At 35.1% G+C, this 8,228-nt stretch overlaps 1 pseudogene; it reads left to right on the top strand.

Annotated features, from left to right (window-relative positions):
- Positions 1–6,955: 6,955 nt before the first annotated feature.
- On the top strand, positions 6,956–7,052 carry LOC122099907 (annotated as a pseudogene).
- The last annotated feature ends 1,176 nt before the right edge of the window (positions 7,053–8,228 follow it).

Genomic DNA, 8,228 nt, shown 5'->3' with positions numbered 1-8,228 from the left:
TACCAGCTCCATGAGGTAAGTCCTTCTGTATCCTGGCTACACTGTGAAAGTTATCCATTGTCCATCTAGCCTTACTGGACTGAGTACTGTGTTCAATGCTCTTTTCTAGAAAAAAATTTCTGGCTAAAATTATGACACATACTTACAGAATGAAAATATAATGCCATCTTAAGAAAGTCATTTAGGGTTCTGGGAATGTGGCTTCATAATATGGTGATTGCCTAGCATGCATGAAACCCTGGGTTCAATTCCTCAGCACCCAAAATTGAAAAGGAAACACTGGAAGTTGTCCTGTGCCTCAACTGGTGGAGGGTTAGCCTTGAGGGAAAAAAAAAGCTGAGGAATAATTCCCAAGTGCTGAGTTTCAGCCCCAGGACTGCCAAAACAACAACAGCAACAACAACAACAATGAACATTTAGTTAGTAAATGCAAAATACAGAACCCATACCTGGAATATATAATTGCTCTGTCCATACTGATACCTGACAATAGTCCCTAATTCATGTACTTTACCTATGTTAGGATACTGTGTTGAAAAAATGTTTTGTTCATTAGGTCACAGCAATTAATGCCAGGAATGTGCTTAGATGTCAGGTGAAGATTAATTCTGAAAATTCAAAGATTCCAAGCTTTTGAGTAGGGTCACTGCTAATCACAATGAGAAGGATAGTCTAAGTGAGATTTGGAAACTGTTTTGGACAGTCATCGCACCAATAAAGCAGAGGCTAATTATCAGTTGTGACAAAAGTGAAAGAATAACTCCAGATGGAATGAAAAAATGATAGTAACTAAGGTATAGCATAAACCGTTCTAGGGAACCATTTTTGGTTATTGAAGAACGAGTTATCAACTAAGCATACTCCTCATTGCCTTTAGCATTCAAAATTTCCTATGCTAGTTCTTAATCTCTGGGTGATAAATGTATCTGCTTCTATGCTGTTCTTTTATACCTGATCTCCTTTGCTTTCTAAAAATATGTCTTTCTATATTTCTTTATGAACATTTCCTGATACTAAATACACCTACAAAGAGGAAAGAGGATGTTAATTTAAGAGTCCAATAGCTCATGAGTCATTAATGTAACAAAATGGAAAAAGGAGGCATATTTATTGCTACCTCAATTATTCTGAAAAGCTGTCACAACATTTGGTTCAGATTTCTTTCATTCTTTTCTACATAGTGACATAAAATGCATATAAATGCAAATATGAGCCGGGTGCTGGTGGCTCATGCCTGTAATCCTAGCTACTCAGGAGGTTGAGACCAGAGGATTGTGGTTCAAAGCCAGCCTGGTCAGGAAAGTCCATGAAACACTTATCTTCAATTAAGTCCAGAAATCCGGAAGTGGTGCTGTAGCTAAAGTGGTAGAGTGCTCAATTTGTGCTGAAGAGCTGAGAGACCGTGCCCTGGATCAATGTTCAATCCCCACAACCAACAAAAAAGTGCAAATATGGCTTTAAGTTTCCCCCAAAGGAATGATGAAGTCAATAGTAATCGTCCCAAATGCTTTAGTGGTGCACCTACTTTTGCTGAGTTATTTGTTATGGTTTTTTGCTAAACATAGTCTTTTCTTTAAAAATTGTCAATATTAGCTTTATAATAAACTTCATCTAATATTTTTTGGTTCAAAAGAGAAGTACATACAATTGATGTCACTTAGTTTTCTTACTGTGTTAGTTCAAAGCCAACCCAGGCAAGAGAGTCTGTCAAACTCTTATCTGAAATTAAACACCAAAAAAGACAGAAGTGGACTTTTGGCTCAAGTAGTGGAGTACTAGCGTTGGGCCAGGTGGGAAAGAAAGACAACTCTTCAGGGACAGGGGCAAGTCTCTAAGTTCAAGCCCCAGAACCAGCACAAACTAAACAAACAAGCAAACAAAACAAACCCTGGGTATTTCTTTGGGACTCTCCTTAAAATAATGGTTGTCTGAGAAGAGGCTGCTTTTGCTGATCATACTCACTGGATCCTGCTATTTTGGAATCCTTATTGCTATGGAAAACTCAGGACCAGACTAAAGGAATTGATAACTGATTCCTGCAACAATAGAATCATCTCAGGAGTGAAACATCCATCCATAAGACACTTAAAATGTCCATATCTTTGCTTCTTTGCAGTAGAACACTTTTAAAACAAAGTTACTTCCTTTTGTTTTATGCTGGCCTTCAAATGGCATATTGTTTCCTTTTGTAATACTCTCAGACAGAAGTTTACAGAGGAGGTTTATATGAGTAAAGGACATACTCAAAAAAGTCAGGGACAGAGTTTCCTTCCAGCCTAGGATTCTTTTCTTATACAGCAAAAAAGAAAGCAATAGTTAACTTCAACTTTGTCATTTCTCTATGTTCAATTCCTCTCCTGGGATCAGTTTCCACATCCATTAACAGTTACTTCCAGTAACAATTTATGGTGCTGCTCCAGAAAAAAAATGAATGTTTTCTGGCTTCATTGAAATAGCACAAGGACACTTTTGGACATGAGGTAACACGTGTTTCAGAGACAACTTAGTAAAGAGAAATGAAATTTAAATTGCTTATAAATACATTATCCATGAGAACATTTTGTTCAAACTTCTTATATGCTCTGTAAATTAAGGTGAATTTTAAATGGGAAGAAGGTTCTCAGATCTTTTATTGTGAGTCTATGTGCTGTGCATTAATTTCCCAAGTGTACATGACTTAACAGTAAGAGAAACAAAAGCAATTATAGGAGAAAAAGAAGTTCTTTGTTTATGTATAAGTGTTCAATACAATATAGAAGACGCTACAAATAAGAAAACATTGAAACAATAAAACCAAGTCCAGTATGTAGATTTATGGGAGTGAAATAGAGAAAGCATTACTCCTAAGTGGAACATGAAGCATGAGGCCACTCCCTTTCTAAATCACGCTTGCTAATCATGTAAATGTGCAAAAAGGAGAATGGAAGAATGATTCTGTTTCCAATGCAAGTCAGATATGGGAGAATAGACTTAACTGGAAAAAAAGAGTCCATCTTGAGAGAACAGGAATTATAATAGGAATGAACCTGGTGGCTAAGATCACACATCTTTTTCATTCCTTTTCTGATATTCTTTTGTTGTTGTTGTTGTTCTTCTTCTTCTTCTTGTTATTGTTCCTGGCACCTGAAATATGGGACAGGGCGCTGTCCATCTGAAACACAGCTCAAGGCTAGTGCTCTTCCACTTGAGCCACAGTGCCACTTCCAGTTTTCTGGTAATTATTGAAGAAAAGAGTCTCCAGGACTTTCCTACCCATGCTGGCTTTAAACCCCAATCCTCAGATCTCACAACAACTTGGTTTATGATCACATTTCTAACAGTGAACACTCAGGATATGTAATGTATATGTTCATCTAACTTTATATGAATCCTTGAGTCAAAAATCTGGGCTACAGGTTAGACTTTACACTCACAAAAGTGTTTGAAGTTTGAAAGTTGATACTCCTGGAAAAATAAAACCTAAGAATGTAAAGGAGTCTGGGAAGTTCAATTTACATCCAGCTTGGACAGTATAGGCTTTGAGACACTACATATAATTAACCAGCCAAAAGCTGGAATACAAGTCACGAGCAAGATTGCTGAATAACAGCTTTAGGTTTTTGCATACATACATACAAACATACATACACACACAGAGGCACTTATAGGTGCACACAAAAATACACAAATGAAACAACTCTCAGAATATGTAGAAAAGTTAGAAAACAATAGAAAATAGGTCCTGAGTACGACTAGAATCAAGTGATAATTTTTAATATTAGAAAGCCCTCAAGTGAACTTTCCCCCAAAGTTGAGAATATTACATAGGTAGGAACCAGAGATGTAAGAGAGTCAAGTAATCATTATTAACGGGATAGGATCCTTGGTGGAATGAATCAGGGAACCTTGCAGGTGCATCTGAAAATGCTCATATCCTGTGTCAAATGTAAAAACATCTTTGAAAATAGTACATAAACAGTCTGAGCAATCAGTCTAGTGGATAAGATCATAGGAGAAGTTCAAAATTGCTAGTCTGTTTCTAGATTAAATAAACAAACTATGGCAGGGCAATGTGATACAAGCCTGGAATTCTAGCACTCAGACAGGAGATTAGATAGTGGAATTACATAACGATACCTTCCCTGGACCAGGTAGAATAATTTTGTCTCAGTAAAACAAACCAAACAACAAGAAAGCATACACAGTTCAGAGTTTGGGCTAATTTTGTCATTATGTTTTGAGAAGTCAAGTTTCAGAATGAATGCAACTCATATATATCCTCACTTGCGTTTTAAATGCTCTCATCATTACAGAACATTCCTAGATGCAAAATAGCTCATGATTCCGATCCAAAAATTTGCAAAAGTAGATAAGCATCATTCTGTTGGATTCCAAATAAATGTTGAAGGATTACAAAAGCTTAAGTCTGGAGAAATAGCAAAGTTCGTCTAATGTAGGACTTGTAGACCTTGTTAAATTAGAATTTAGGTTTAAAATATATTTTTTGGTTTTATTTGTAATTTCATATTCCATAGGATACTACAAAATTCTTTTTAAGGAGAGGGATTAATTGAAAAATTCACAAATGATTCTGGCATTCTATTTGCCTAGATATTCTTTCAAGAGTGTTATAATTAGAACATAGTTACTAGATAATTCCCACAGGTCATGTACACCATGTTAATGGGAATAATCTACACAGAGTTGCCAACAAATGGATGACATTAATTTATATATTTAGAAAAAACGATTTTTAAGGGTTTGGTTTAATATGGTATGAAGAGAGTAATTGTGTGACATCTTCTTTCTTCTACCTATATGTAACACAGGAAGCCATTTCCTTATTTACGTGCCTCTGTATACATGGAGAAAAATGCTAGGTTTGGGGTTTGTTTTCAATTTAGATTTTGTTTTATTGGTTCGTCCTAGAGCTTGAACTCTTGGCCTGGAGAGAGTTTCTGAGCCTGTTTATGTTCAAGGCTCGTGCCCTACCACTTCAACCTCAGTGCCATTTGAGTCTGGCTTTTGTGGAGAAGTTTTTTGGAGATAAGATTCTAAGAAACCTTCCTGTCTGGGTGGGCTTTGAACCATAATTTTCCTATCTTAGCATCCTGAATATCTATGATAGCTAAAAAAGTATAAATATAAATAATATTTGCACGTGTTGTGATCCCAAGAATACCAGTGGTGGAAAAATAATGCAGCTCAGTTTATTGTAGTGTTCTTTTCAGAACAAGGAGGGCGTCACATTAGCAGAGGTGTAGTATTTTGTCAAAATAGAGATAAGGTATTCATGATGTGAATTAAGTAATTTTAAAGTGCCCCTTACAAGTTGGAAACTGTTAGGCTATGATGACTTTATGGCATAAATCTTGGGATTTATGCCATAGAAATAATAGCTTTCTCTGATAAACAATTGCTAAGTTCCCTTGCATTTCACAATTGCTTACTGCTAATTCCTGCATCTCAAGGAATTGGGGCCCTGAAATATAGGAAATGACAAATTGAGATGGGTCTTCAATTACTTTGTGTTGACATGTTGCATGGGCCTTGGTAAGAAGTCTTGCCCTTGTTATCTGATGATGCAGGTACCTGGGACCTGGGATCCTATGACCCATGGGTCCTGCAGAAGAATAATATGCTTTAGGCATCTTAGCAAAATTTGGGCATAATCAGTAGGAATGCTTCAGAAATATGGAGAAAAAGTTTGGGATTAGCGAGTTAAAACAATAAACAGAGCAGCAGAGTAAAATTCATTATAGATTAGAGGAAAACATTTTTTTTACCATGTGAATTCAGAAGACCCAGAACAGTTAGAATGTATTACAAGTTTATACTAAAGACATTGCATTGATACTTTTTTATATTCTAATATATATTTTAAACCTAATTGTTTATATTCCAATCCTATTTATTGGAATAAATATCAATTTATTTGTCAAATTATCAACTAATTCTAGTAAGTTTCATTGTGTGAAATATAAAATCAGCACATATAAATATAAAATATATAACTATATTTAATATAATTAAAAGGCACACGTTTTGCATTGTTCTGTTGTAGTTACTGTATCAAAGGCAACTCTGTTTTAAGTATTATTCCATTATCTCTGCCTCAGTGTTTGATAGAGTTAGACCTAAAGCTTTACCATTTGTAGATTTACAGCATGTAGGCAAGGGGAAACACTGTGATTAAAACATTATCAATTTAATGCCTAATAATGAGGAGAAACATATGGACTTCTCCTGCAACTATGAAAATATTTGGTGATAAAAAGGCAGTAGTGTAAGTTCCTGCCTGGTTGGATGGTAGACAATCCAGGACATTAAGTAATCATGCATATGAACAATTTTTTCACCTTCTTGGCTTTAGTTACTGTTGAAATGGAAGGTATAATAAAAATTATATTTTGATAAAATACCTTCTAGTCTGAACAGTTCTGTTTGAACTGTTCATCTCTCTATCATCCCTTGTAACCAAGATTAGTTTTGTTCAAGTAAGACAATTTACGTTTTCAGGGTAAGATATTCTGGTTGGTCTGTTCACCCATGGAAGAAGTGTAAAGGCTCAGGTAGACATTTGTGCCAGTAACACCTCATTTGGGAAAATGTCAGCTGAAGAAGTTTAGAAGTAGCTCTTAAGCAATGCTTACTTTGAATTCATTAGGTCCACAAAGCTAATTCAGTTGGATAAATAAGTACTTGAAAAAGCCATCACCTTTAGACCTATCTATAAATAATTGAGAGTACGATAAAATTCCAAATAAAAAGACTTGATAGTCATTGACAAAAAAAAATTGCAAATGTGAGCAATCGACTGATCAATACAATTTTTCCAATATTCACAGAATTTTAGGGAAATAAGATCGATAGCATTGTTAGGAACAAGAAGGTTTCCTTGTTACAAGTAGGCACCCATAGATATAAGCCTGTATAAAGATTGCATCATTAACAACTTAAATTTAGAGGATACTACATGCATCAGCAGCACGTATACTCAAATTACAATACAGAGACTAACATGGCACTTGCAAAAGGATAATAAGAAAATTTGAGAAGTATTCCATATTTTTCATTCTTCAGATGCAAGAAATGAAAAACAGTTATTAAAAGGTTGATTACAAAATTACAAGTGTAACAATACACATAATTCATATAATTAAATTTAGTTTGACATCAGTGTACTAAATCTTCAGCTCAGAAAGGCGTTTGCATAGCATAAAATTTACAAAACTTCAAATTAGACAACATTGTCATTTTATCCCAAAGAAAAATAAAGACCTAGAAAAAATAAGGAATCAAACTGTTTCTATATGGAATGCAATCGGAAAGGACACATTAATTAACCTATATATTATAAAGTAATGTAGAATTCAAAGTATATCTAGGAGAAAATAAAATAAATTATGAACATTATGCAAACATAGAATATAGAATATTTTAAAATATACTTTTTCAGACAAGCACCAGAAATATTTTGCTTTCTGTACTATTCATTTCAACAGGTAAGTTAAAATTATTTCTGATTAAAAAGTCACAAACTCTGAAGAAATCATTATACATGAATACAAAAACTATTGAATACATTTTGACATCCAATGCAGGCAATTCATTTGGAAGAATTCCGCGGAATCCATGAATTTTTACAGTAAAATATTGGTGTTGCCGGGCACTGGTGGCTCATGCCTATAATCCTAGCTACACAGGAGGCTGAGATCTGAGAATCATTGTTCAAAGCCAGCCTGGAAAGGGAAGTCTGTGGTACTCTTATCTCCAATAAACCACTAGAAAACTGGAAGTGGAGCTGTGGCTCAAGTGGTAGAGTGCTCACCTTGAGCTGAAGAGCAGAGGGATAGCTCTCAGGCCCAGAGTTCAAGCCCCATGACAGACAAAAAAAAAAAAAAAAAAAAAAAAGATATTGCTCTTATTTGTTTTGTGAAAATATTTTGTAGGGACACAAAAGATGGACTTGCATTTTTGAAATTTAAGAAACTTAACCCGAACATTAGGACATTGTTGAACAATTTGTACAGCCCTCCACAACTTCATAGAGGTAGTGATACATACTTATCCTTTTGGCAATATCAAATGCAGTTTCTTCTATGTTGTTCTTCAGGCCTGGTTTTATATAATGGTTCAACAGAAGGAGATCCAGCGTATCTTTGCTATCGCAATTCTCAGCAGCAAGATACAAGGGGATCAAGAGGCCTTTAGTTTGGGCATTGGTATCTGTATCATGATGAAGTAAG

This window comes from Dipodomys spectabilis, unplaced genomic scaffold, assembly GCF_019054845.1.
Source record: "Dipodomys spectabilis isolate Male_0828 unplaced genomic scaffold, ASM1905484v1 ptg000545l, whole genome shotgun sequence".
Lineage (NCBI taxonomy): Eukaryota > Metazoa > Chordata > Mammalia > Rodentia > Heteromyidae > Dipodomys > Dipodomys spectabilis.
The sequence above is the reverse complement of the archived record's forward strand: the minus strand, read 5'-3'. Positions and strand labels throughout refer to the sequence as shown.